Here is a 27,735-nt window from a genome sequence, read left to right as displayed (position 1 = left end):
TATATATATATTTTTTAATTAAATCGTTTTCTAATTGTATTTAAAGTTACAGACATAATATGTTGCACTCATCCAGAGTCTTTAGTTTAGCATTAAGGTAGGGTTATCAAATTAATCCCAAAAACGGCGGTAATAAGTTTTTTTAAATGTATCACGTTGCAATTAATGCATGCATGCATACAGTCCCTCTCCCTAAGATTAGAAATATCATGGGAAGCAATGTGGGGAAGCAAGGTCACTTTTGATCTTTTTCTTAACACCTTATTTTATTTCCCAACGCAGAGAAGATATATGAATTGCTAGCACTACACACAGTCATGGTTCCACTTCCCATCATGGTTCCACTTCCCATCATGCATTGGAGCATGGCTGCAGTATCATTTACTGAAAGCTCAACAAATACACTAGATGGCAATATTTAGTCACAATATACAAAGTCACAAGTCTTTCTATCCGTAGATCCCTCTCACAGAAAGAATGTTAATAATGTAAATGCCATCTTGAGGATTTATTGTCATAATAAACAAATACAGTACTTATGTACTGTATGTTGAATGTATATATTCGTCCGAGTTTTATTCATTTTTTTCTTAATGCATTGCCAAAATGTATATGATTGGGAAAAATTATCGGGAATGATTGGAACTGAATCGGGAGCAAAAAAAAAAAGCAATCGGATCGGGAAATATCGGGATCGGCAGATACTCAAACTAAAACGATCGGGATGAGATCGGGAGCAAAAAAACATGATCGGAACAACCCTAGTAAAAATCTATTCTAGCAAAAAATCCAAACTGTCAAGCATCGCGGATTCCACTTATTCACTGCCATTGACGGCGATAGACGTCCAATTCATTTTGACTGGGAAGACTGGCAGGGATCATTCGCTGCCAGCCTCTCCTAGTCAAAATACATTGGACGTCTATCGCCATCAATGGCACTGAAACATGATCATTCACTGCCATCCCTCCCAGTTCAATACAGATTGGACGTCTATCACCGCCAACGACTGCAGCCTTGACAGTAAATTGCCGAACGCTTCTTTCCAAGACAAACGATCAGCGTCTAAATAATGCAGTACCCCCTAATTCTCTCTGATTAGTCGCGAGTGGGACGACGGCGACCCATCGAAATTGGTCATCAGCATAAATAACGAGCGAATGAACTGATAGAATGCGAAATCCACCGCCGTCATAAATCAGCGGCGATCCGCCGGCCGTGGAAGTGGGCGGAATTAGAAGTCGGCGCTCCTATTAATTATGTTGCCTTGTGAAGGTGACAGCGTGATAAATCAGCGCTGAAAGGCCCCTTCGCCGCTACACTCGGAGCTCTCGGACTGGCTGCAAATTGCTTTGTGTACACTCCTAATTGTTTCTTAAATAAGCCTCGGTTTTGGGAGGCCGGTGGGAAGAGGTGTAGTCTACCGGGAAGGGTCGCTGGAGTCACAGCCACCCAATCTCACTGATAACACGCCACCGATCCATCTTGCTCCAAAACCTCTTGGCGTACCCATTCTTTCAGTGTATTGTTAAAGGCTTTTTCACAGTGACGTGTACTTTATGTCGACAGAGTGATTGAGAAAATGGTAAATGGCTTGAAAGATGATTTTCGCTTTCTTTTCTACAGCCATAGTTTGAATGTCAGTCGGTAAAAAAATGTAAAGCGAGGAACGCCGTGTCAAAGTGAGACTCATGTAATGGCTGTAATTTTCATTTCATTTTCAGTGTATAGAAGAAATGAAGAAAGATTAAATCCACTCGCGTCTGTTTTTAAGCATTCAAGTTTAGACGGTAATCTTTTTTGGAGATTGTCAGATGTGGTTTTTGACTCCAGAATTGTGTTTGTGGCGACACTTAATGGGACAGGCCCAAAGAAAAAGATCAGATTTGTGGTGGTTAATCGTTACGTATTGAAAGGGAACCTCGGACTTAAAGACTTTTAGGCTCTAACAAGCCACAATTGTTCTTTTACTAAAATATGTTATTACAAACGCAGGAAATATTGCCATTGATATAAAAAAATCTATAATATTTAGTACATGTTTTGATCTACTGAGGGCGCCATGTTTAATGCGCGCAATGGACGCTCGGGGTGATGACGTAGTTGGCCTGGACTGGGAGAATAGCTGTGCTAGCTAGTAAGTGAAGCTAGTATGAAGACTGGCATGATTTTGTCAAATTCTACTGTTGGTCAGATTGTTTTGTTACAGAGCTGTGGGATGAGTTCCCGACGTCGTACCTGCATCCAATTCCAGTTCATCAGCAGTATCTTTAAACCGATCCTAGGCAGGTTGCCGAGATATTGACTTGCTGCCATTTGACAGTTTGTATTCTCGATCCCTTTGTTGCTTGCCTTGGTTTTTTTAGGCGGCGAGACATCCAACACATGCGCACTTTGGTTAATAGTGGCAGGTACTTACTATTTGTGCTTTTATTGTGTCTTTTATTACCTTTTCATTTCCTCAAAATACTTTTTGCATTTGTTTCCCTGTCATACTTTTAAGCATTGTGTTTTCTTGCGGTATCTTTAAAGCAGATTGTTGATCTGTTGACCACATTAGTCACGTAGCATATTTAAACTACCCTTATTTGATTTTAGTACGTTTAAGTCATAGATATTCATAATGTATTGACAGGACATGGGGCGTGGGGCCGATAAATAGGGGGCCTGCGTTGTTGGCGAGGCCGTCAAAGCCGACCGAGTGGAATCACAGAGGAGGAGCTTTTTTAGTTGAAAGTTCTTGTTAACAAATGATTAAATCCCTGAATTATTTATAGATATGGACGTAAAACAGTCTGGATTCTTGGTTAAAAGCAAAAAAAAAATGCAGTTAGCATTTATTTTACGTAGCCTAAATATGTCGAAGTACAACGCTAGTCTGTTAGTAAATATACAGTGGGGAGAACAAGTATTTGATGTTCTCCCCACTGTAGCTAGTGGCCGCCTTATGTAAACAGAGCTTTTCAGGTGAAAATTTTTGTGAATAAATGCTTAAATCCCTGAATAATTTATAGATATGGACGTAAAACAGTCTGGATTCTTGGTTAAAAGCAAAAAGGAAAAAAAACCTGCAGTTAGCATTTATTTTTACGTAAATATGTCTAAGTACAATGCTAGTCTCTTAGTAAATGTAGCTAGCGGCCGCCTTATGTAAACAGAGCTTTTCAAGTGGAAATTCTTGTGAATAAATGCTTAAATCCCTGAATTCTTTATAGATATGGACGTAAAACAGTCTCGTTGCTTGGTTATTTTGGCAGAACACCGGGTTTGTCCTACTCTCGTCTCGTCTCATCCCGTCTTTCCTGTCCGTTTTGCGTTTGCTGTTTTTTTTTTTTTTCGTGAAATATCGACAGTGCTGTCATCCTCATTAATGTTCTTCTCAGGTACAAATTGAAAGGGCTGAACAGATGATATGTTTATGTCACTAGAGTCATTCTCTGGAAGCCCTGCAGCGTAACCCAGTTAGTAACAATGGCGACCTACTAGTTAAACTAATTTTACAAATTGTATCTCATAATAACGCTTATCTTTTAAGAATTACAAGTCTTTCTATCCGTGCTTCCCTTTAATAACTTAATCATACTTCTTACTTTTATTTGAGTTGAAGATAACATCTTGCTTATTTCGCTAAGAGTCATCTCGAAATAATAATGAAAATGCATAGATTAATCACACATGCCCATTCAGTAGTGTGTGTACACAGTGTCCTTGTGGCTGACATTGAGCCCTTCTCTAGATGTTGAAATAATGCTGCTGTAAGGCGGCGGAATAATGGCGTGCACTTTGGTGACATTGCGTCAGACCCAAGGTGACTGAGTGGAGGAGGAGAAGGTGGAGGAGTGATGGCTGCCTCCCCAGCAGCCAGCCATCACCCCCTTCTCACCCTGTCAATACTGAGCCTCTTGTCTGATGGAGTCACATCAGGGCGGCACACCTGACACCGCCGCCGTGTCTTTATTTCCTGCAGCCGTCCCTTCGCAGCACACATCACTGGTGATTAATACACTGACAGCAGCCCGGAGCTGAAACGCGCACACACACAAACACACACGGCTACTGTTACTGCAAACAGTCAGCCGCCACCTGTATCTTAAAACTCAAATACAGTTAAACTATTCAGCATTTGGAGATGTTTGACGAATGTGGTTTTCATGTTGATGTGAGACGTTGCAGATTGCTGTATGAATTTGGTTTGTTTCCTAAAGAGAAACAACAATTTGGGCATCAAAAATTCCGGGACGGTGAGGGTCATAAAAGTTGTATACAGAATTCAGAAAAAATTTACAGTTCCCCGGAAATTTGCCAAAAACTTTCCCATTCATTTCTAATGGGTGAATTTGCTTTTCATTTCCAAAGGGATTTCCAATGGAATTTACATTGCATTGATGCCATTGACGGCCATGCATGTCGAATCTATTGATGCCAATGTACTTGGATTCAATTGACTATATGGATGTCGATGCCATTGACGGCCATGGATGTCCAAAATTTTTCCCATTCATTTCTAATGGCATTTAATCATGTTTATTCATTCTATTGATGCCAATCTACTTGGATTCCATTGACGCCTATGCAGGTCGATACCATTGACGTCCATGGACGTCCAAATTTTTTCCCATTCATTTTCAATGGGAATTTTTTTTTTTCCCCATATCAACAGAAAATCACTAGATATCAATAGGACGTGTCCCCCAAACTTCCCCAATTCCTTTGACGCTTATGGAGGGTGATGCCATTGATGGACATGGACGTCCAATTCTCCCAATCATTTCTAATGGTTTTTAATTTGTTTATTGCCATTGACTGGCATTATGGTCCATTGTATTGATAGACCTGAGTGGGGCTAAGATCTGTATCTCCACTGAGGAAAGACCCAGGTGTAATTTCTCCCGAAATTGCAGTTTCTAGTTGTCATTGATATTTCTGAAAAACATAAACTGTTCATGTTGCACTTTCCTAAAAAGAAGACACATAAGAGACCTCTTTAGGTTAGGGAATCCAAAGTATTGATATTTCACTTTCCATATTAAGAAAGCAAACCACTAATGTTGCAGTTTCTGAAATACAGTGGGGCAAATAAGTATTTAGTCAACCACCAATTGTGAAAGTTCTCCTACTTGAAAAGATTAGAGAGGCCTGTAATTGTCAACATGGGTAAACCTCAACCATGAGAGACAATGTGGGGTGGGGTGGGGGGTGGGGGTCGCATTGTTTGATTTTTAAACAATTTATTTCCAAATTAGAGTGGAAAATAAGTATTTGGTCACCTACAAACAAGCAAGATTTTTGGCTGTCAAAGAGGTCTAACTTCTTCTAACGAGGTCTAACGAGGCTCCACTCGTTACCTGTGTTAATGGCACCTGTTTTAAATCATTATCGGTATAAAAAACACCTGTCCACAATCTCAGTCAGTCACACTCCAAAATCCGCTATGGCCAAGACCAAAGAGCTGTCGAGCAACACCAGGGACAAAACTGTAGACCTGCACCAGGCTGAGAAGACTGAATCTGCAATAGGTAAAACGCTTGGTGTAAAGCAATTAACTGTGGGAGCAGTTATTAAGAAAATAGAAGACATACAAGACCAATGATAATCTCCCTAGATCTGGGGCTCCATGCAAGATCTCACCCGTGGCGTCAAAGTGATAACAAGAACGGTGAACAAAAATCCCAGAACCACACGCGGGGACCTAGTGAATGACCTACAGAGAGCATGGACCACAGTAACAAAGGCTACTATCAGTAACACAATGCACCGCCAGGGACTCAAATCCTGCACTGCCAGATGTGTCCTTTTGCTGTAGAAAGTACACGCCCAGGCCTGTCTGCGGTTCATTAGAGAGTGTTTGGATAATCCAGAAGAGGACTGGGAGAATGTGTTATGGTCAGATGAAACCAAAATAGAACTTTTTGGTAGAAACACAGGTTCTGTTGTTTGGAGGAGAGAGAATACTGAATTGCATCCGAAGAACACCATACCCACTGTGAAGCATGGGGGTGGAGACATCATGCTTTGGGGCTGTTTTTCTGCAAAGGGACTAGGACGACTGATGTGTGTAAAGGAAAGGATGAATGGGGCAATGTATCGAGAGATTTTGAGTGAAAATCTCCTTCCATCAGCAAGGGCATTGAAGATGAGACGTGGCTGGGTCTTCCAGCATGACAATGATCCCAAACACACAGCCAGGGCAACAAAGGAGTGGCTTCGTAAGAAGTATTTCAAGGTGCTGGAGTGGCTTAGCCAGTCTCCAGATTTCAACCCCATAGAAAATCTGTGGAGGGAGTTGAAAGTCCGTTTTGCCCAACGACAGCCCATAAACATCACTGCTCTAGAGGAGATCTGCATGGAGGAATGGGCCAAAATACCAGCAACAGTGTGTGGAAAAGCTTGTGAAGAGTTACAGAAAACAAAGGGTACATCACAAAGTATTGAGATGAACTTTTGGTATTGACCAAATACTTATTTTCCACCATGATTTGCAAATAAATTCTTTAAAAATCAAACAATGTGATCCCCCCCCCCCACCCACCCATTCTGTCTCTTATGGTTGAGGTTTACCCATGTTGACAATTACAGGCCTCTCTAATATTTTCAAGTGGGAGAACTTGCACAATTAGTGGTTGACTAAATACTTATTTGCCCCAAGGTATAAGAATGTTGCAATTTTCCAAAGGGAAGAAAAACCATGAAATAGCCCTTCCCTGAAAATGAAACTATTGACCCAGCAAAGTGTCGTCTTTTGCCAGCCCTTTTAATTCCGTCTTTTGAACGGAAATACTTATTAATCTTAGTATATTTTAGGCATTTCAAAATGTGTTCGTCTTCGTCTAGTTTTAGTCGACAAAATCTCATGCAAATTTCCTCTATTTTTAGTCGACAGTTACTGAAAATGTTTTTGTCTGTGAAATTCAAAAGGTTGAATCCAAAAATAAATAGAAGTTTCCAACAAAGACGGTACACAAGAAAGCACGCCCGTCTCATCAGACCATAGGACATGGTTCCAGTAATCCATGTGCCTTGTTGACATGTCTTCAGCAAACTGTTTGCGGGATTTGTTGTGTACCGTTTTCAGAAGAGGCTTCCTCCTGGGGTGACAGCCATGCACACCGATTTGATGTAGAGTGCGGCATATGGTCTGAAGACTAACAGGCTGACCCCCCACCTCTTCAATCTCTCCAGCAATGCTGACAGCACTCCGGTAATAAGTCACATGACATTTTGGAGGGAACATGACAAGCAGTACTCAATCTGGACATTTAGGGATGTACATAGTTTCTATTGGGTGTACTCACTTTTGTTGCCAGGGGTTTGGATATTAATGGCTACATTTTTATTATTATTATTTTGAAGGGAAAATAAATTAGCTCCATTATATAAGCTGCACACAGACTACTTTTCATTGTGTCAAAGTGTCATTTTTGTCAGTGTTGTCCCATAAAAAGATATACTTAAATATCTGAAGAAATGCGAGGGGTTTACTCACTTTTGTGATACACTGTAAAAACGAATGAATGGTGTCGAAGCTTTTTTTTCTACAAATGTGCTGGTGCAGACATAATTATTTTTTTTCTGGATGTGTTAGAGCTGGATCCTCAGTTTTTAAAAAACCCTGCTAGGTATAGACATGTCCCTGGTCTCCTAAGTCACGTTTTTTAGCTCGTCATCGTCACGTTGTATTCATGAAAAAATTGTTCGTTTACGAAATATTTTCGTTATCGTCAGTCTTGACGAAAACAACACTGGTCCCGCACAAAAAGAACCCTTTGGTGTTCGACTTTCCTATTGGGGTTAATTGTGTCGTAGTAATAAGACAAATGACAGATTCCTAAAATTCAAACATTTCACACACAACCATGATTATGTTTTCAACATTGTATTCATTTGGAAATCTTGCAATGATTACGATCAAGTTAGAAGGAATAAAAAGACACTGGACTTCTGGTTTTCGCAACATAACACAACACAACCCCGTCTGGCATCTGGGAGGATTTTCCGGGTTGTTCCGACCATTTCCAGGTGCTGATGAGGTGCAGTCGCAGTTGATTGGATATCATAGGCATGAGTCGTGTAGACAATGTCGTTTCTAATCGCACTCATCTTGTCACAGCTGTTTAACGCACATGTGGCACCCTAAGTGACACTACGTCAGCCGCCGTCTGGCAGATGAGACGCTAATAAATCAAAGTGACCCCTGACTAAAGCCGAGGAAGGCTCGCCTATGTAAATTCCTGAGTGATGCGTTAAATGCGGAAGACCTTGGAGTTTAATAACAAGTTTGCGGCCATTTGCTTTAATAGAAAAGACATTTTGGAGTGGAGGGAAATCATCAAATGCCATTGATCGGATATAAAGTGCGCCGAGCTTGGCGGGCTGCTCCATTCGTGCCCTTAACTCATTGACTGACATTGACAGTGATAGACGTCCAATCTATTTGGATTGCCTCTCCTAATCCATTGGATTGGGCGTTTATCACAGTCAATATAAAGACTTACAATGCAGCAAATAAGTATTTAGTCAACCATTAATTGTGCAAGCTCTCCCACTTGACAATATTAGAGAGGCCTCTAATTGTCAACATGGGTAAACCTCAACCATGAGAGACAGAATGTGGAGGAAAAAAAAAAAAAAAACAGAAAATCACATTGTTTGATTTTTCAAGAATGTATTTGCAAATCCTGGTGGAAAATAAGTATTTGGTTAATACCAAAAGTTAATCTCAATACTTTGTTATGTACCCTTTGTTGGCATTAACGGAGGCCAAACGTTTTCTGTAACTCTTCACAAGCTTTTCACACACTGTTGCTGGTATTTTGGCCCATTCCTCCATGCAGATCTCCTCTAGGGCAGTGATGTTGTGGGGCTGTCGTTAGGCAACACGGACTTTCAACTCCCTCCACAGATTTTCTATGGGGTTAAGATCTGGAGACTGGCTAGGCCACTCCAGGCCCTTGAAATGCTTCTTACGAAGCCACTCTTTTGTTGCCCTGGCTGTGTGTTTGGGATCATTGTTATGCTGATAGACCCAGCCACGTCTCATTTTCACTCAAAATCTCTTGATACTTGGCCCCATTCATTCTTTCCTTGATCAGTCGTCCTGGTCCTTTTGCAGAAAAACAGCCCCAAAGCATGATGTTTCCACCCCCATGCTTCACAGTGGGTATGGTGTTCTTCAGGTGCAATTCAGTATTCTTTCTCCTCCAAACACGAGAACCTGTGTTTCTACCAAAAAGTTCTATTTTGGTTTCATCTGACCATAACACATTCTCCCAGTCCTCTTCTGGATCATCCAAATGCTCTCTACCGAACCGCAGACGGGCCTGGACGTGTACTGGCTTCAGCAGGGTGACACGTATTGTGTTACTGATAGTAGCCTTTGTTACTGTGGGACCAGCTCTCTGTAGGTCATTCACTAGGTCCCCCCGTGTGGTTCTGGGATTTTTGCTCACCGTTCTTGTTATCATTTTGACCCACGGGTTGAGATCTTGCATGGAGTCCCAGATCGAGGGAGATTATCAGTCTTCCATTTTCTAATAATTGCTCCCACAGTCGATTTCTTTACACCAAGCGTTTTACTATTGCAGATTCAGTCTTCCCAGCCTGGTGCAGGTCTACAATTTTGTCTCTGGTGTCCTTCGACAGCTCTTTGATCTTGGCCATCGTGGAGTTTGGAGTATGACTGATTGAGATTGTGGACAGGTGTCTTTTATACCGATAATGAGTTAAAACAGGTGCCATTAATACAGGTAACGAGCGGAGCCTCGTTAGACCTCGTTAGAAGAAGTTAGACCTCTTTGACAGCCAGAAATCTTGCATGTCTGTAGGTGACTAAATAGTTATTTTCCACTCTAATTTGAAAATAAATTCTTTAAAAATCAAACAATGTGATTTTATTTTTTCCCCCCCCACATTGTCTCTCATGGTTGAGGTTTACCCATGTTGGCAATTACAGGCCTGTCTAATCTTTTCAAGTAGGAGAACTTTCACAATTGGTGGTTGACTAAATACTTATTTGCCCCACTGTAACAGTGAAAGTTGTCTTAGAATAAATTGTCAAAATACTGGATAATGGATAATGAGTTAAAACAGGTGCCATTAATACAGGTAACGAGTGGAGCCTCGTTAGACCTCGTTAGAAGAAGTTAGACCTCTTTGAATATTCTCCGATTTCTGAAGTTATCCATGACTTTAACATTAATCCGCCAAAGAGTGACAGCTGGCGTTCTCGTAAAAACAATTATCTTGCCTGAAAAGTTCCAAGACTTCACTTACGAGTTTTTGGAGTCGCAAACCTTGTTTGGTTGTTTTGTATGTTGATAGTAGTTGTAGTTGGGATTACATTTAGACTTTAATTAACATTTTGAGATTCATGTTCAGGTAAAAGGTCTAGAATTCCGATAAATATATCAGGATCGATACATCACTAAGCAAAGATTCATTCCAATAAATCGAAATGCAAAACATCAACATCTTTTAGATGGGCCTTTTTGGTTTTCATTCAACTGTCTGAAATGTTTCAGCAGCAAAACGTCTAATTCATATTGTATATTTGGTCACTCTTTGGCTGTCATCGACGGCAATTGACGTCCGACCCATTTAAATGGAAGTGCTAATAGCGAATAATCATTTCATTCGCTGCCGTCCTAATTGTGACAAACTAATTTTAATTCACAGCAGAAACTGGACACCACATGATTGGACGTCTGTCATTGTCAATGGCACTGAAAGAGTTAAATGCAGGCATCAAGGGTTTAAACTCAAACCCGATGTACATAGTAGGGAGTATTTCTGCTCTGGCCTTAGTCACTATGATGAGGTGGCATCAATATGCACTTATCCATCCAGGCCAAGCCTGTGTCACAAGAACGACAGCTCGTTAAATGCATCCCGATGCAGAACGTGTCTCGGTGCCCGCGAGGAGCCCTAATTACGAGCTTGGGTTGAGAGTTAATGACCGAGAGGTGGGAGCGGCAGCTGGCCGACTGGAGGGGTAGCCCGCCGCCCTCCGTGTGACATTTGCGCACAACTGGGCCACCTCACAGCCCTCGGTGGCGTGTCCTGCTGATACACGAGTCAGTGAAGTAGTGGCCGTGCTTTGTAGCCTGATTACCTGCCATTTAGAGCAAGCTTCTCCCTGCAGGTACCTGTGTCACGTAGAATCCCTTGTAGGCAAGTAAGTTTTGGCTTGATAAATTACACGATGGCAGTGCACGCCCTTGACAATTCAATGTAATGCAAATCTTGGCCTTGAAAAAAAATGGTTGCTTGACTATTTGGAGATCAGTAGCATCACACTAGGCATGTGCGGTCATGTATGATATTCCGATGGTATGATAACCTGACGCCAAAATATCACGGTTTCGCGGTATTGCGATCACAGCTCTAAAATGTCTTACTTTGAGATATGTGGGTTTAAAAAAAAAAAATCCATTAAACAGGATTGTTATTTTTCAAAACATTGTAGGCTATTGGAACATAAGTGGAACATAAGTATAATGTTATGTTAAAAAAATATATACATAAATAAAATTAAAATACATGCAGTCCTTTAGGTGAGCCTAAACTCACAGCCACAGCTTGACGTTATTACCATCAGAACAAAAATAATTGAATTATATTCCATAAAAAGCATGTGCGTATGACTCGTATCATGTTTACATTATACACACACTCTCAATCTCAACACAGACAGTTGCCAAAGAGAAAAAAAACATGCAGGTTTTACCACCGCTAGACACACGCTGGAGTTAACTCTCGTAGCTGGTCGGAAACGTTCATGACAGCGTTTACTAACCTTTAATTTTGTATAAATGCGAAATCATATTGGCGGTATTGCCTCCTCAGCAGCCACCCTCCAAAAACATGTTTTACACGTCGGTTGGCCCTCCTCCTCTAAGCCTCGGCCATCTGCAGCTTTTCGGTCGCAGAAGTATTCCCATACCAGCGACTTTGTTTTTTCGATTGGGAAAAAAGCTCAGGAGTTTCACCTCCTCCAGCCATCGTGTAGCACAGCTGACTCACTGCCACTGAGCAACAACTGGTGGGGGAGGGCTGAGCCTCATAAATGCAAGCAAGGGATTTCTCCATGCATTTTGGGGACATAAAAAAATAGCTAATAGCTTAGGACGGTATGATGGAAATTTTATGCGGTTTTGAAACCTTGACATTTTCATACCACGATATTCCTTGAAACCGATAATCGACACATGTCTACATCACACACAAGATATTGTTTCCATTACACCTAGTAATTGGCAAAACCAAAATTTTGCAATGAAAAACTGGTAATGGGAACACCTGAAATGGGAAACTCTTAAATGTTGCAAAACGTTTTTACATATTGCAAGAATGGGAGCATTGTTTACCGTAAGTTGCACCTGACTATAAGCCGTCACCCACCAAATTTGTCACAAAAACGGTATTTGTTCATAGATAAGCCGCACCGGACTATAAGCCGCAGCTGTCCTCGCTGTATTATGGGATTTTTACACCAAAAGATATTAATTGGTAACACTTTATTTGACAGCGGCATCATAAGACTGTCATAAGACCAAATAAACCACAATGAAGCTTGGAACCAATTGACTTTAAAGCTTCATGAAGCTTCATTTGGCCATTACTGCTCCCTTGGGGGAGGCAGTCATTCTCTGCTGCCACCTGCTGTCAACACTGTTTTCTTCCAAGATGCTTCCTAGCATGCATTGCAGCACTAAAAATGTAAATAAATCAAAATTCATGTTCTGTGCTAATTATTTCTTCAGTTATTGTTCCAGGTGTTTCATTAATTGCCAGTTATAGTATCTCGTAACACTTTTTTTGATAGTGGCGCTATAAGACTGTCATAAGACCATTATAATTATGACATGACTCTGCAATGAGCAATAATGGATGCTTATGACCGATGTCATTTTGTGTCATCCGGCAAATTATCTCACTTTTGAATGGATGTAAAAGATCCAAGTAGGACATAAATGGAGTTAGTGACATAATTTGCCGGATGACACGTAATGACATCTGACATAGGCATTCATAATGTCATGTCATGATTATGACGGTCTTATGACAGTCTTATCATGCCACTGTCAAATAAAATGTTACCTATTAACCCAAATAAATCAACAAATAAGATGCATAGGACTATAAACCGCAGGATTCAAAATGAGGGGAAGAGTAACGGCTTATATTTCGAAAACTACGGTATTTTTTAAAATTTTATTTACAAGGATATGTACACATACCCAGTCTTACAATCACTTCCATTGGGCATATATTTCTCCTTCAGTAAAATTTTGAGGGATGAGACTTAACAAGAGTTAAGAAGTTTTTCGAAATCTGGCTTTTATTTAGCATAAAACTGTGATGCAGCTGATATTCGGGTTAAGGTCAATATTTGGGTTTTAGACTTTCGGAAGTATCCGTTTACAACGTCAATGGCGCTGAAACATCTGTTAATCATTTTACCTTCAGATTAAATGGCGAAAAAATGTGACACACTACATCTCCTATGCCGCATGTGTGCTTACTCACATCACCGTAAGGCTCGATGAATAGTGATTTGCTCTCTCAAGGTCGCCCCCAAAAAGATAACAGGCTTTCTGGGAATTACAACAAGAGTGCCGGGATTCAATTTGAATTGCATTTATAATAGGACGCCGTTGACAATCCAATTGCTCAAGTGTCAAATACCCTGTGTAATAAGGTCGGACCTGTCAGAGTGATTAATGAATTGTCACAGGCAAAGGAAGCGCCGTTGCTGTGGGTGATTTGTACCTGCGGGCCAGGGCGGTGGCCCGGCCACGGCCCCGGTACCCATTCCGCCGTCCGCCGCCCCGGACCGGCTGAGCGGTTCTGACAGACGGATTCCTTTCCTTGTCAACGTATTAAAGGCACTTTCCCGCTGTGACAGCCTGCTCCATTCTGCCACCTTCTCTGCCGGGCCTTCACACGACTCTGGGCAGCCACAGCGTCTTGACAGACCACTGTCACTTCCCATCACGCTCTGGCCGCGTCCCCCCCGCCCTCCGCTCTCGCAGACCCACTTTTCGAGCGCCGCAATTATTTTTTTGACAAGCCATCCATCAGCTTTAACTTTAAAGCACTTTTCCAGTGATAGCCATTGTTGCACTTCTCTGCCTTTTTATGCGGGCGACTGGGTGGAATATGACACTAGACACTCGCACTCTCCTGCCGTGTAAATTATATTGTACCTGTATATGTTTACAATTTTGGCAGAATTTGTAGCTGGCAACATGCCCTTCTCAGGTCTGATTAAAACAGGGTAGCACTGTTAAATGAGATAAATTTTGTCCACTCGGCATCCACTGTAACATCTCATCTGTGGTCCCTTATCAAGGCTACTTTTTAATCCGCCCTCAAGGAAGGCTCTGAACCTCACTTGCTTGTTTGTCTTCTTGTTGGTGAGGACACATCCTAAAGTGGTTACTTCTCCATTATTCGTGGCTGGATCAGAATGAAATTTAGTAGGTGCATCCTAGGGATGTATGCAAATCAATCCTCAGTGCCCGATTTTTTTTGTCTCTAGGCAGTTTGAAAAAAAAAAAAAAAAAAGCGGACTTATTGTTGCCTGTAGGTCAAGTTTGCCATTAGATTGCATGCTCGCTCTTTAGGTCTGCCAATGTGTACTAGGCTAGGTTCAGACCGCAGGTATTAATGCACATATATGAATTTTTTGTGTTTTTCCGACTCGAGTGAGGCATTAACTTGACGATCTGAACGGGACGAGTCACATAGAAGTGAACCATTCGAAATCCGATCTGGGTCACTTTCATATGTGGTTTAAATCCGATCTGGGTCACATATTTCAAGAATGTGGAGGCGGTCTGGACTGTCAAGTCTCCCATATCGGAATTCATGCAGCAATTACGTCAGCAAAGAATGAGAGCAGCACGTTAGATGGCAGCGATGTAGCTGTTCATTAGCGTTAACGCCCAGCTTGAACTCTGCTTTTCCTGCGCAGGAGGCTGGCTTGACCACAGTCATAAAAACGTACAATGAAGAAAAGGATATGCCTGATAATGCTCGGTTTCTTACTGTGCGCCAAATGAGCAATATTTCAGTATTGCTTACAAAGGCAGTTTGAACTGGCACGGCAAGAAAACAGATATGATTAAAAATCTGAATTGTACATTAAGACCTGCAGTATGAACCTAGCTTTAGATTTTAGGAAGCTTTGTTCGTTTGAACTTGTTTCCGCAGATATTTTTTTTCAGTGGTGGACCTCTGAAGCCGTTTGAGACTTTGTTGTGATTGAGTGATATGTTAATTAAAATTTGCGAAAAATACAACAAAAATCAGCACGTAATTGACGGCCAATGAAAACTCATTGTTATGTTAAATGTGTTCATATTTTTCAACCCAAAGTTTTATTGAATAAGCATGGCTAAAGCTCCGCTAAGCAGTTTTCATTGGTTGACTTTAAAAATGAATGACATTCTAAGAACCTTTTTGATATATATATATTTTTTTAATTAAAATGAACTAAATTAAAATTAAATTAAAGCAATACTATATAACTTTTCAGTTTTGGTCGATTTTAGCGACGCCGGTGGACAAAAGCGGTAGTGTTTTGCCTTAAGGAAGACTGCGTTTCCCATGAGGACCAGCGCACACCCGCACAGTGTCGTAAAATCATCAATCAATCAAGACTAAATCTACCGGTCGCCTGCAAATGGATTGAACGACATTTGTGTTTCCAGCGGTTGGGTGAAGGGTGAATTGAAATAAGGTAATGAATCCAGTTTTGGCTAAACAATAGTTGTTAGCAACTGTGTGGCTCAGTGTGGCTAATCCCCCCACCCCACCCAAACTCGTCAGCATTGACTGGTCGTCACGCCAGTGAGTGAAAGCCGGGCCAGTGTTTATTGCTGAGTATCATGGTAGCCTCCCTTTCTTTTTTTCTTCCTCGGACAAAACTTTTTGTCTGTTTTGTTGCTCTGCCATTTTTGCAGAATTCGCGCGAGAGCGTTCGCATTGACTTCCGTCTTTTGTAATGAATGGGGAAAGGCGGAAGTGACTTATGCCACAAAGCAGACAGCATATTAGTTGTTTTTTTTGTGGCAGGGTTCCTGCTCAAATTTAGGGGCCGTTTACATGGTGACTCTCCGAGAATACGAAAAATTTCAAATTTGCATTTATATGAGCCCGTCTCCATTCGAACAATGTCGCAATTCCGCATGAAAACGAGTTAGTATTCATGCCATGCCCTAGGGGGCAGTGCAGATTTACAAGGCCACAGCGAATGATGCACTTTGACCCCACCAAAGTTCCTCAGCCCGGAAAAAAATATGCCAGCCCACTCAAAGCAATGGAATTTTTCTTTTGTTCAAAAAGGCACAAAAATGGAAACATTGAACATATTTAAAAATATTATTAAAACAGTGAATTAAAGCTGACATTCCGCCATATTTGCTGTTTTTAATGTTTAGTAGCACCGCTGCGCACGCCCAATGTGATGTGTACGAGTGCTGATGTTATCGGCGCGATCTCGCGCTGCGGGAGCCTTTGATATGCATTTGGAGCAAGCACCCCTCAATCCCCCGCAATCGAATTCTTCCACTTTGGAGGCAGGATTCAGAATTTATCGTCTTCGCCGACACCATATGTAAGCGAGGCCACTCCGCAACACAGTCATTGAGTCTTTGTGTCGCCATGTAAACTGCCCCTTAATTAGAACTGCTGAAAACGATACAGACCAACTCAAGATATAAAAGAGGTGTCACTCAACATGTTGTCAGTCGACATATAATCAAAAATGTGATGAAAATATTTTATAACTTTAAGTTTCAAAAGTTACCTCGTGTTGCTTTAATTTAAGATAAAGTATGTAAATCCTTGACTACTCAAACATAGTCTAATAAAGTTAAAAATAACAGCAACATACAACTAGTCTACTTCGGAAGCTCGATCATACATTCATTTAATAAAACATTGACCAAATGATCACTCACAACTAAAATTGTTGCACTTTTAGGTGAAGGTATCACTAAGGTACGTTTTTGTTGACGCTGGTGCCTCAGCTAATTTGTTTTGTGTGTAAAAATTGTCATTTTAATGGATGTCAAAAGCTCAAACGTTAGTTACAGTAAGTGCCCAATTAAAGATTGTCTTTTCCGATGTATTTTTGCTCAATCCCTGTCTTGTATAGCACTTCTTCAATTGTCAGCAGTTTGATAGGAGGGATGACACGCGGCGTGACCTCACCGAGGATCGACGGACAGCTAATAGATGGAGACGCAATTTAGCCGGTAGTAGCCGTTTGCCGCTGCCAATACGACAAAGGCGTCGGCGGACGCCCATCGATCGTCCGGGGCTAGCATGCGCGACAGCTTCAAAATTCAGCAATAATCATGACAAACGAGGAGCGGCACCGCGGCCAGAAAATAGTCAATAAACGACGGCAGAGACAAAATGCCAAGGTTGGGAACAAAAGGATAGTGAAGTTTTGGACTGTATTGATAAAGATATAAGAAGCAAGTTATTAATTAGGGTTTGGAATCCCAGTTGGATGTCGCCCAGTTATGGATTTCTTGCCAGTCACACTGAATGCCAAGGTCAGAGATTCTCTTTTGTAACTCTTTGGATGGAGTTCATCTCAACAACTTCTGGGGTTTCTAAGGACCGCCACTTTGTCACGATTCAAATTTTTGCAATTATATGAACCGGTCAGGTATGTTTGTTGTGAACCAAGGTTCAACAGGCCAAGAGGTGAAAAAGCCAAAGCAATCATTTACCAACGTTGTCACGCCACTGTGATGGCGTTAAATCCTGGCTTTGGACCTGCCGTGTGGCCTCGGTGTGAAAAGTGGCGTGTGGCTGAAGATATGCGCGCCCCTTTGGTGGTACGCTTTCTCTCATCTGCATTTCAGACTCGCACGCCGCTAAGAACAACTTGGGTTATTAATCGTCATGTGAGGAAAGCGTCTTGGCGGAGGTGCGAAAGCAATTAAGTGTCAGTCGTTGAGTTGCGCTGGGGCCTCTGTAGAATGTTGGCGTCCATTCACACGCAGATGCGCCTATTTTTTAGAATACCGTTGGTGTCATGCTGTCACATGTAACTCATGACGGATGACTGTGTTGCTATATTGGTTTGTGGTTGGAAGTAACCAATGTTGTTTTCATCAACGATGACAATAACGAAAATGTTTTATCGATGAAGAATTTTTTTGTTTGATGATGACGAGCTAAAAACGTGTCTTCAGATAAAACAAAATGAATGCCAGTTTTCATCTGAAGACCAAAATGCAACATAGTTTCTGTTATATGTTCACAATGTGTGACATTTTCATATTGTACATGGAGTACGTCAGTCTGCATTGTAGCAGTGATCACCGGTGTTAGAATGTGCTTCAAGTTGTGCTCCAGGCTTGCTTTTTTTTTGAAACACGTGGTACGATTTGTGTTCTAATCTTGGCAAGAGGGAATATGAAATGTTGCTTTAGCCTTTAACTCATTCACTCCCAGCCATTTTCACCGCAGCAAGGCCCTTCTCTCCGCTTTACTGGATTTTGACTGATTCTGCAAGGCCCACAGAAAATTCTGTTCTATTGCCATATAAACATGGAACCCATCAAAACAAAGATTAGACTCTCTTCTTTCAGCAGGATAAAAAGTAAGTTCATATCTTTTTCCATTCTTTAGAAATTAACATGAGAAAATAGCTTAGTTTGAGCAATTTTCCAATTTCTGATGAAAAAGCAGAGAAATTGAGCTTTTTGTGAAAGCATATATTTCAAACATGACTTTGACTTTACCACAGCTATTTTTTTGCTTTAGTTACATCCCAAACATCTGAATAATGTTTTCTTTTTACAAAATAACATAAACAACAAGAAAAATAGAGCTTTTGATAGCAAAATAATTTATTTGCACATAACTTAAGAGATGACGCTGTTGTGACCGCGACAGCCGGGTAAACTTTTCCCTCATCGCCACCTATCTCATAAAGATGGAGTTTTTTGAGTCTCTGTGGGGTCTGCTCGGCGAGCAGCACGGACTCAAGGGCATCGTCCGCTGCACTGGTGGTCCAGGTCGTTCTGCCCGGTCGTCAACCGCCTGGCATCCCGGGCATCCTCGAGGTTGTTCTCCATTCGGTCGTCTTCCGCCGGCGCCCCAGCCATGCGCCCCGGCCGTTCGTTGCTGTTGAATTGGGTTGCGGGTCTTTCCAAATGAGCTACTGCCATCCAGTGGCCAGTTTTATTGCTTTAAAATGGATTTTCAGCTTTGTGCTTTGGAGCTAGGGATGGGAATCAAAATCCGATTGCAATTCCGAACCGGTTCCTAGTGTTTCGAGGCCTTGACATCACAATGAAAAAGCCTTAGCGATCCCTTTAACGATTCCTAAAGACGCGTATTGTGTCATCACGTGACGTGTCGTGTGGTCCAGACGCATCAAACTAGCATGGCGCCAAGAACCACTCGCTCCAAAGTTTGGCTACACTTCACCAGGAAAGAGGGTGAAAATTAAAGGTTACGATGGTTTAGCACGAGCATTGCAGCCATAAACATAACAATGACCGCACGTAGGTTCAAACGCTCGAAAGTGTGTCTTCACTTCACGAGGAAAAATGAAAGCGACTTGCAGTCATTGCAAGGTGGAGATAACTGCATCGGGAGGGAATACGACTGTACTGTCCTCACCGAGACGCTAAGCCTCTGTCCTGGCTATAGAGCTAGCTAAACTCCCAAATGACGATGCAGAAGACGTTGGTATAATTGGCTGACTTTATTCAACCATCACTTCAAGAGTGAAACTAAAAATAGTAAATGAAACAAATCAATTTTGTCCGCAATAACAAACAGGTTCGCATCAACGTAAATCAGCGATGATTAGCTGCTTATACAGTAATAACACAAACGGTTAGCATGCGTTCGCAGAGCATTAGCAAATCGTTCAAACCACTACACAACTGGATTTAAATGTCCGATCGCGAGTGGAAACACACAACAACAACAACACTAAAGATGATATATACAGGTGTTGCCTCTGTAGATATTTTACAAACATTAACAAAGAATGTAGGCTTGTAGCAGTGTTTCCCTCTCTCACTAACTCGTTCACTCGCTTGGATTCTCTGTAGCTGCATTTCTTCTTCGCGTGTAAAGGCGCGCTTCTTAACGTGAGCGTGTTCTTCGCATGTACAAGCACCATAAAAACTAAAAGGCATGCATTTCAATATAATGGTAAAAAATACACTTTAACACATATTGCCAAAGGCAGAACAATGACCTATATGCCATTTGCCAATATATACCAATATTTTCTTTATTTCTATTAGAAAAATGTTTCAGTAAAATGTTACATTCTTGTGTATTTGCCACTTATTGCCACAGTTCTATTTTTTTTTTCTCCAAGCTTTTTATCTGAGTTTTTTCTAAATAATAAAATGTAGTGACTCTGGTGAGTGTTAGTCCGGGACTGGTGATACCATACTTTTTTTTCAGGGCAGGGGTCATGAATTAAAAATCCTCTGGGTCCGAAATTTAAAAATTACAACAATCTCGGGTCCAGAAATATTTTTAATGCTTTTTTTTTTTTCCCAAAAAATACAAACGTATCTTTACGTGGCCATGCTGATAATTACAACATTCAAAATTGTAAATAATATATAAAAGGTGCATAAAACTAAAAAGTGATTTAATTGAATCATTAAATAGCAACATAAGCGCATGTTCAAGACTTTTTCTTTTAATTGTGGATGCTGACAGGGGGACTTGCTTTATTTTTTGACAGACCTCTTCTTTTTGCTTTCCATGAAGCAAAGTTGCAGCAACTGCACTCATACAATATTTGACAATCGGTGCGTCACTGAAAGACTTTTTGTTTTGACCCAATATCCACGCTATTCTGAGGGAGCATTCATTTGCGCGTTGCTGTGCAGTGAATGAATGAACCATGAGCATTGAGGTGCTATCATATTGAGCCCTTAATTCCGCTATTTTTTGAGAACAGATGGCAGAGTTCATAGGGAAACTTTGCGAAAAAGGTGCGTGCTTCGTCTCATAGTGCCTTTTCAAATTGCTGCTCTTTACAAGCGCTACCGTCTCTGAACAGATGAGCCGTAGCGGTCTTGTGCTGCCGCCAGGTAAAATGAACAAAAATGTGTTGGTCCACTCCTCCTTAAACACTCTGTTTTATGCATCAATCTTGCGTAGTTTTGAGCACGCCATTTGCCGTACCTTTTTCGCCTCTTCCTCCAACTTCATTCGGCTCAGTATTCGGCTGTCACTCCGCAGAGTCTGGAAAGCGAGTGTGAGGGGCCGTTTACATGGTGACTCTCCGAGAATACGAAAAATTTCAAATTTACATTTGCGTCTCCATTTGAACAATGTCGCAATTCCACATGAAAACGATGTGGTATTCATACCAGGCCCTAGGGGGCAGTGCAGATTTACAGGGGGACAGAGAATGATGCACTTTGACCCCACCAAGCTCCGTCAGCCCAGAAAAAAATATGCCCGCCCACTCGAAGCAATGGCATTTTTCTTTTGTTCAAAAAGGCACAAAAATTGAAACAGTCAACATATTTGATTTTAAAATATTATTAAAACAGTAAATTAAAGCCGACATTCTGCCATATTTGCTGTTTTTAATGTTTAGTAGCACCGCTGCGCACGCCCAATGTGACGTGTACAAGTGCTGATGTTAACGTCGCGTCTCGCACCGCGGGAGCCTTTAATTTGCATGCCGAGGAAGCCCCCCTCAATTCCTGGAAATCGGATTCTTCCACTTTGGAGGCAGGATTCAGAATTTTTCGTCTTCGCCGACACCATATGCACGCAAGGCAAGTCCGCTACTCAGTCATTGCGTCTTTGTGTCGCAGAGTCGCCATGTTAACTGCCCCTGAGACATGCTGTTCTAAAAATAACTTTCAAATGCTTCACTCCCATTGGCTGGCTCACGCGCGTCACCGCTAAGGTTTTGTTTGTTGCCCACCTTCAGCTCTGCAAACCCGCAGACAAAAATGATTTTTGTTGTTGCAATGTGTATTAGTCGCGACAGCTTGAGATCCGGTCCAGACGGCTTGGGGGTCCGGAACCGGCCCGAGGTCTGCGGTTCCGTGACCTCTGTTCTAGGGATTGTAGTAGCCTAGTAGTAGTATGTAAACTAGCATGCATGTGTACTGCCGTTGTGCATGCTTTGTATGGAGAAAACCCGCGAGCGTGACAAATTTGGGCCAAAACGGCTGTTTTTGGATGGGAAAACCTAAAAAAGATCCTCAGCACCCCCGTCTGTGAGTGACTTCCAGCGCCCATGAATCCAGCGAATGATCGCCCTCCTAGATTTGTCAACGGTAGCCAATGTGTGTACTCATTCGGTAGATTTTTTCATTTTTCAGTAAACACTATTGGGAGGTGGGGAGTCCACATGATGACTGTCAAGCAAGAAATTTAAAAAGAAAATAATCACATGCCCTTCTTTTTATCACAAGGCGCTCTGTTTTAACCAGTGTTGTCAGTAACGCGTTAGTTAGTAACGCGTTACTATAATCTGATGACTTTTTTCAGTACCGAGTAATCTAACGCGTTCATTTTTCTACACCAGTAATCTGATTAAGGTTAGTTTCCTTAGTGTCTCTGCGTTACTACTATTTTTTCATTGCCTCATAACGTATGTAGAATGAAGAATATTGTAGTCATGTACGAAGAGCATTTTGAATAGAAAATGCTAAAATAAAAGGTTCCCGGTACGTGTTTCCAGGACAACCTCTTAGCTATTTCCTGTTTTGGTCTCGCGTCACGTGTTGTGGGACTGAGGCGGGTGGACGTTTGTGCCGAGTATTGAGACGTTGCGAGGGAATGTTTATCTGTGGATATCCATGAATGAAGGTGAGTATTTTCCTTCACTCTGGAGGGTATCAGCAAAAGGTTGGACCCCCTACATGTGCGGCCGTTTCGTAGCTTTGCCGTAGCAACGACGGGCAGTCATCGCTCCAAGTTGGCAAGCTTTGTTTACATCATATGCGTGTTGCACATTCAGGCCGTGAGGTGATGTGTTCGTTTAGCATCTGTGGGATGTGTTGTAAGTCCGACTGAGTGTAAAGTGCTTAGTTGCCGCCACGTTTTGTGGCTAAATTGACCACGTGTGTGTTGAGAGGAGTACTTCCGGGTTGTTAATGTGCACGGATGCACGCGCATCCGCGCCCGCCACCATCTTTGTGTTTATTGCACTGTACTGTCCACTTTTTGTGTTTGTTGATTATTGTGCCGTCAGTTTGCATTGTTTTACATTGGCTGTTAACCATAACCCGAAATTCAGAAGTTTTGACATTAGGCTTGATCTTTGAGTTAGCGGGGTTTAATTGGTCGGTGGAGTTGATTTCAACAAATTCCAAGCAGTTTGTCAGATATTTGTTAGTTTCAGGGCTCCGTAGTGGCTAAGCTAGCGCGAAATTCTAATATTCCCCTTTAAATTCAATCATCGGCAAGTCAATTACATGTGATGACATTTTTCTGTTGTCATTCTTATGTTGAGGTGGCAAAGGGAGAAAAATGGGTAAAAAGTAACTGATAGATTACTTTTAAAGTAACTTAGTTACTTTAATAATGAAGTAATCAGTAAAGTAACTAGATTACTTTATTGAGGAGTAATCAGTAATCAGTAATTAAATTACTTTTTCAAGTAATCTATGACAACACTGGTTTTAACATTAGATATTGACAATAGAATTGAATACATTTTCATTCTTCTGCTTTTTTAGTTAAATAAATGTCTTTATAAGTTTTTACATTTACAACTTAACTCCAGCGTTTGTACTTTCTCACCTCTGTTCCACCCACAGACACGCGTGCTCTTCCTCTGCTGTGGGATAAAGTGCAGTTCCTGTTTTCTCTGCGACCATCTGTAAGGGGAAAACTCGCCCAAGGTAAAAACGATGACTGCAACTTGGCACAAGATGAAACGGGCGCGCCACAAAAGCCATTAATAATTCTCATATTTTGGAAACAGACCGTACATACAGAATCTGCGCTATTTAATCTCCTCGTGTAGACCATAAAAAAAGGAAGGAAAAAAAGAAAAGGTCAGCTGGTTCCTTCCTCCCGAGCCCAGAATGAAGGGCCTAGCTTTTCTAAGGCAGCCCATTTGTCTGTCAGGGCCGTTAGGCTGGCCCGTGATTTAGCTGCCGTCACATGAAGCTCATGTCGGCTTGATGATAGCGCTCGCTCGGGTGCAGGGAGGGTCAGGTATGGAGAGAATTTGTCACCTGGAGCTTTGACAGCAAGATAATTGCTGATGGTTAGCAGAATAATAACGTTTGACCATTGGTGGACACATTAAGGGAGTATTTGTTGCTTAACCGATACTTTTGTTTCGCGTGAGAACATTCACATTATCGCCAACGACTCATTAAATTCAATGAGATATTCGCTACCTCTAAAGAATCAAACACAGCCTATCTTGTTTTCTACCATCGCTCAAATACGAACACAAAAATATCGCTGGTAAAAGTGACTTTACCGACGTACGGTTTTGTGTGAAGTCTCAGTCCCGCCCAATAAGCAAGCCTGATAACGAGGGCAGTTTGTGAAGTCTCCTGCATGCTTTGAGGCATTAGAGATTAGGTCAGTGGAACGGCCGCTGGGCTCCGAATGATGGATGACTCGCCGGAATGACTTTCTGCTCGGCGCTACTGTGAAATCTTTTCATTGTCACTGACGGCAGGCCAATGAAGAGAGGCTGATAAATGACGGGAGCAAGTGTGAGGAACGCCTTGTCGTCACTTTAACGTGAACGTGGACAAAGCTGTGATCAAAGCACAGCAGTACTTTCACAAACCCAAACTTAACTACAATCCATTTGAAATGTGAGAGCTGGAAGTAACACTATTTTGATGCCACAGCCAGAAGTGGGTAGTAACGCGTTACACGTGCTCTGTTACATTTACACAGCTGGCCAAAAGTATTGGCACCTCTGCAAGTTTGTCAGATAATGCTCAATTTTTCCCAGAAAATTATTGCAATTACAAATGCTTTGGTTGTAATATCTTCATTTATTTTGCTTGCAATGAAAAAACACAAAAGAGAATGGAAAAAAAAAAAAAAAAATCATTATCATTTTACACAAAACTCCAAAAATGGGCCGGACAAAAGTATTGGCACCCTCAGCCTAATACTTGATAGCACAACCTTTAGACAAAATAACTCCGGACAAGCACTTCCGGTATCCATCTCACAATGCTCTGCTGGAATTTTCGACCATTCTTTTTCGGCAAACTGCTTGATTTGAAGGGTGCCTTCTCCAAACGACCATTTTCAGATCTCTCCAGGGGTGTTCTATGGCAGTTTTTTCAACCTTTTCTGTGTCACGGCACGTTTTTACATTGGAAAAAATCTCGCGGCACACCACAAACTAAAAATGCTCCAAAATTACTTTGTGTACAGTGTATTTGATTATAAAATAATTTCTCAATATTTATACTTACTAAGTGTGAAACTTGAGCCTGTATGGATGAGCACAAGCCGATATCCTGGCAGGAATCTTCGTCCACAGCTCTTAGTCTCTGTCTGTTTTTATTTTTTAATAGCATTTAGGCTTGAAAAGCTCAGAATTGTCAGACGGGGACTTTAGGAATGTCTATCGCATCAGGGGCAAGCATCTCACTGACAATGGCTTTTCATGCATGTAGTACCGTCTCTTTTTGGATTCAGCAACAAGTTTAGTAACTGACTTTGAGGGCTTTCTCATTTACCTTTGTAGTGTTTCTCCAAAAAAATTGCCTTTTTTTCCCTCTGTTTTCATGGAGGGGAACAAATAGTCAATCGACTTGTTTTAAAACGAGAGCAAATGCAACTGCTCGCGTCACATTCAAGAACTGCTTGGATTTCTAGCTATCAGCTACCTTGCTGTCCTCAACAATGTGTTGGAATGAAACACAGGTGGAGGATTGACGGTCACACATTTGGATGAAATGAAAAGGACACTTCTGTGTATATTGACACTTGACGACTCTAATCAAATGATGCACAGGAGACGCGCTGGGGTCCACATTTTCGTGGACAGCAAGGTGGCTGGCTGATTGCTAGAAAGCTGAGCAGTTCTTGAACGCGACATGAGCAATACCTTGCTCATTTGCACATGACCACAATCTTCTACCTCCTCCTTTCCTAATGCAACTTGTAACGCGTGGTAGGTAGGATGCGTGCATAAAAGTAACAAAAAGGGGAGAAGCTTCCACTTATGCAAATTTATTCACAAAAAATAATAATAAATCCACCTTGAACACTCGTCACTCGGGAGCTCAGCTGTTCACACACATACGTTCGCAGATGAACTCCAACATAAAAGTTAGCAGCAACAGAAGAAGAACATATTCAATGTAAATAAAGCAGCGCCACCGCGTGGTGGCTGTTACAAACTCCGCCCGACAACGTTAAAAAAAATGCGATATTGCATATCTTCTCACGGCACACCTGACGATCTCTGACAGCACACTAGAAAAAACACTGACTTGAAAAACACTGTTCTTTGGGATTCAGGTCTGGACTCATTGCTGGCCACTTTAGAGGTTTCCAGTGCTTTTTCTGGAACCATTTTCTAGTGCTTTTTGAAGTATGTTTTGGGTCATTGTCCTGCTGGAAGACCCATGACCTCTGAGGGAGACCCAGCTTTCTCACACTGGGCCCTACATTATGCTGTAAACTTTGTTGGTAGTCTTCAGACTTCATAATGCCACGCACACGGTCACTGTAATACGTGTTTTTTGATAGTTATTTTGAGATTTAGGGGGTATATTGGGGTTGATTCCGATTTATACGGAAATTTGGGTTACGTCGTTAGCGTAGGAACGGAACCCAGACGTAACGTTGGGACTACCTCAACATGAAATGTAATATGCATGAGAAATTACCGTAAATAAAAATATTACTCAAATTAACGTTTTTAAAAAAAGGTTTTACGAGGTATTACGCTTCCAAGTTAAATACAACTAAATACTTAAACAGTGTTTATTTTTCCTACATACCTCTAGAGGGAGCCAGTGCAGCCACGACAGTGTTATTTTATTAGATTTAATGGATATTCCGTATTTTTTGGAATATTTAAGTCGTACCAGAGTATGAATCGTATTTTGGGGGAAATTTATTTGAGAAAATTCAACACCAAGAACAGACATGTCTTCTTGAAATGCAATTCAAAATAAAAATAGAATAGAGAACAACAGGCTGAATAAGTGTACGGTACGCTAACGTTACATGACTAATAAACAACGAACTGAGAGCGTGCTTGGTATGTTAACGTAACATAGCTATTAACTCATTTGCTCCCAAAAACGTATAAATATGTTCTATTTTTAATTGTTTCAGTGTCATAAAAACGTATTTATACGTCTTTTACGTTGTTTTTTTTTGTTGTTGTTTTTTTAAAGAGGCATCTCTAGGTTCTGTTCCACCTAAACTGCAATGAACAATGCTCAAAACTCATTTTAAAGCAATAAAACTGGCCACTGGAGGGCAGTAGCGCATTTTGTAAGAACTCATCTTGGGCCAAGAAAGGAAGTGAAGAAAAATATTCAGGAAACGGAAGTTGGAGGGAAGATGCGTGAGAATTTGAGAAAAATGTGGAGAATGATCAGGGAAAAAAAGGCAAACGACACTGGAGGAGTGTTTTGAAAAGAAAACGAAGCCATCGTCAAAGAAGGATTCAAAAAACTCTTATCTTGATGAGACAGACGGTGACGGCCACAACAGCGTCAGGTTCCACACGTGTTCTGCGAAGCTCATGTT

At 41.4% G+C, this 27,735-nt stretch overlaps 1 long non-coding RNA gene across 1 annotated transcript in view; it reads left to right on the top strand.

Moving 5' to 3' along the window:
* The window catches only part of LOC130909945 (uncharacterized), a 219,207-nt gene extending 195,287 nt beyond the window's left edge, over positions 1-23,920 (top strand). The window contains exon 6 of the long non-coding RNA XR_009061810.1: positions 23,796-23,920. This is a non-coding gene — a long non-coding RNA (uncharacterized LOC130909945). The remainder of the gene's footprint in view (positions 1-23,795) is intronic.
* Positions 23,921-27,735: the final 3,815 nt, after the last annotated feature.

Source organism: Corythoichthys intestinalis, chromosome 21, assembly GCF_030265065.1.
Source record: "Corythoichthys intestinalis isolate RoL2023-P3 chromosome 21, ASM3026506v1, whole genome shotgun sequence".
Classification (NCBI taxonomy): Eukaryota; Metazoa; Chordata; class Actinopteri; order Syngnathiformes; family Syngnathidae; genus Corythoichthys; species Corythoichthys intestinalis.
This window is presented reverse-complemented; position numbering and strand designations above follow the sequence as displayed.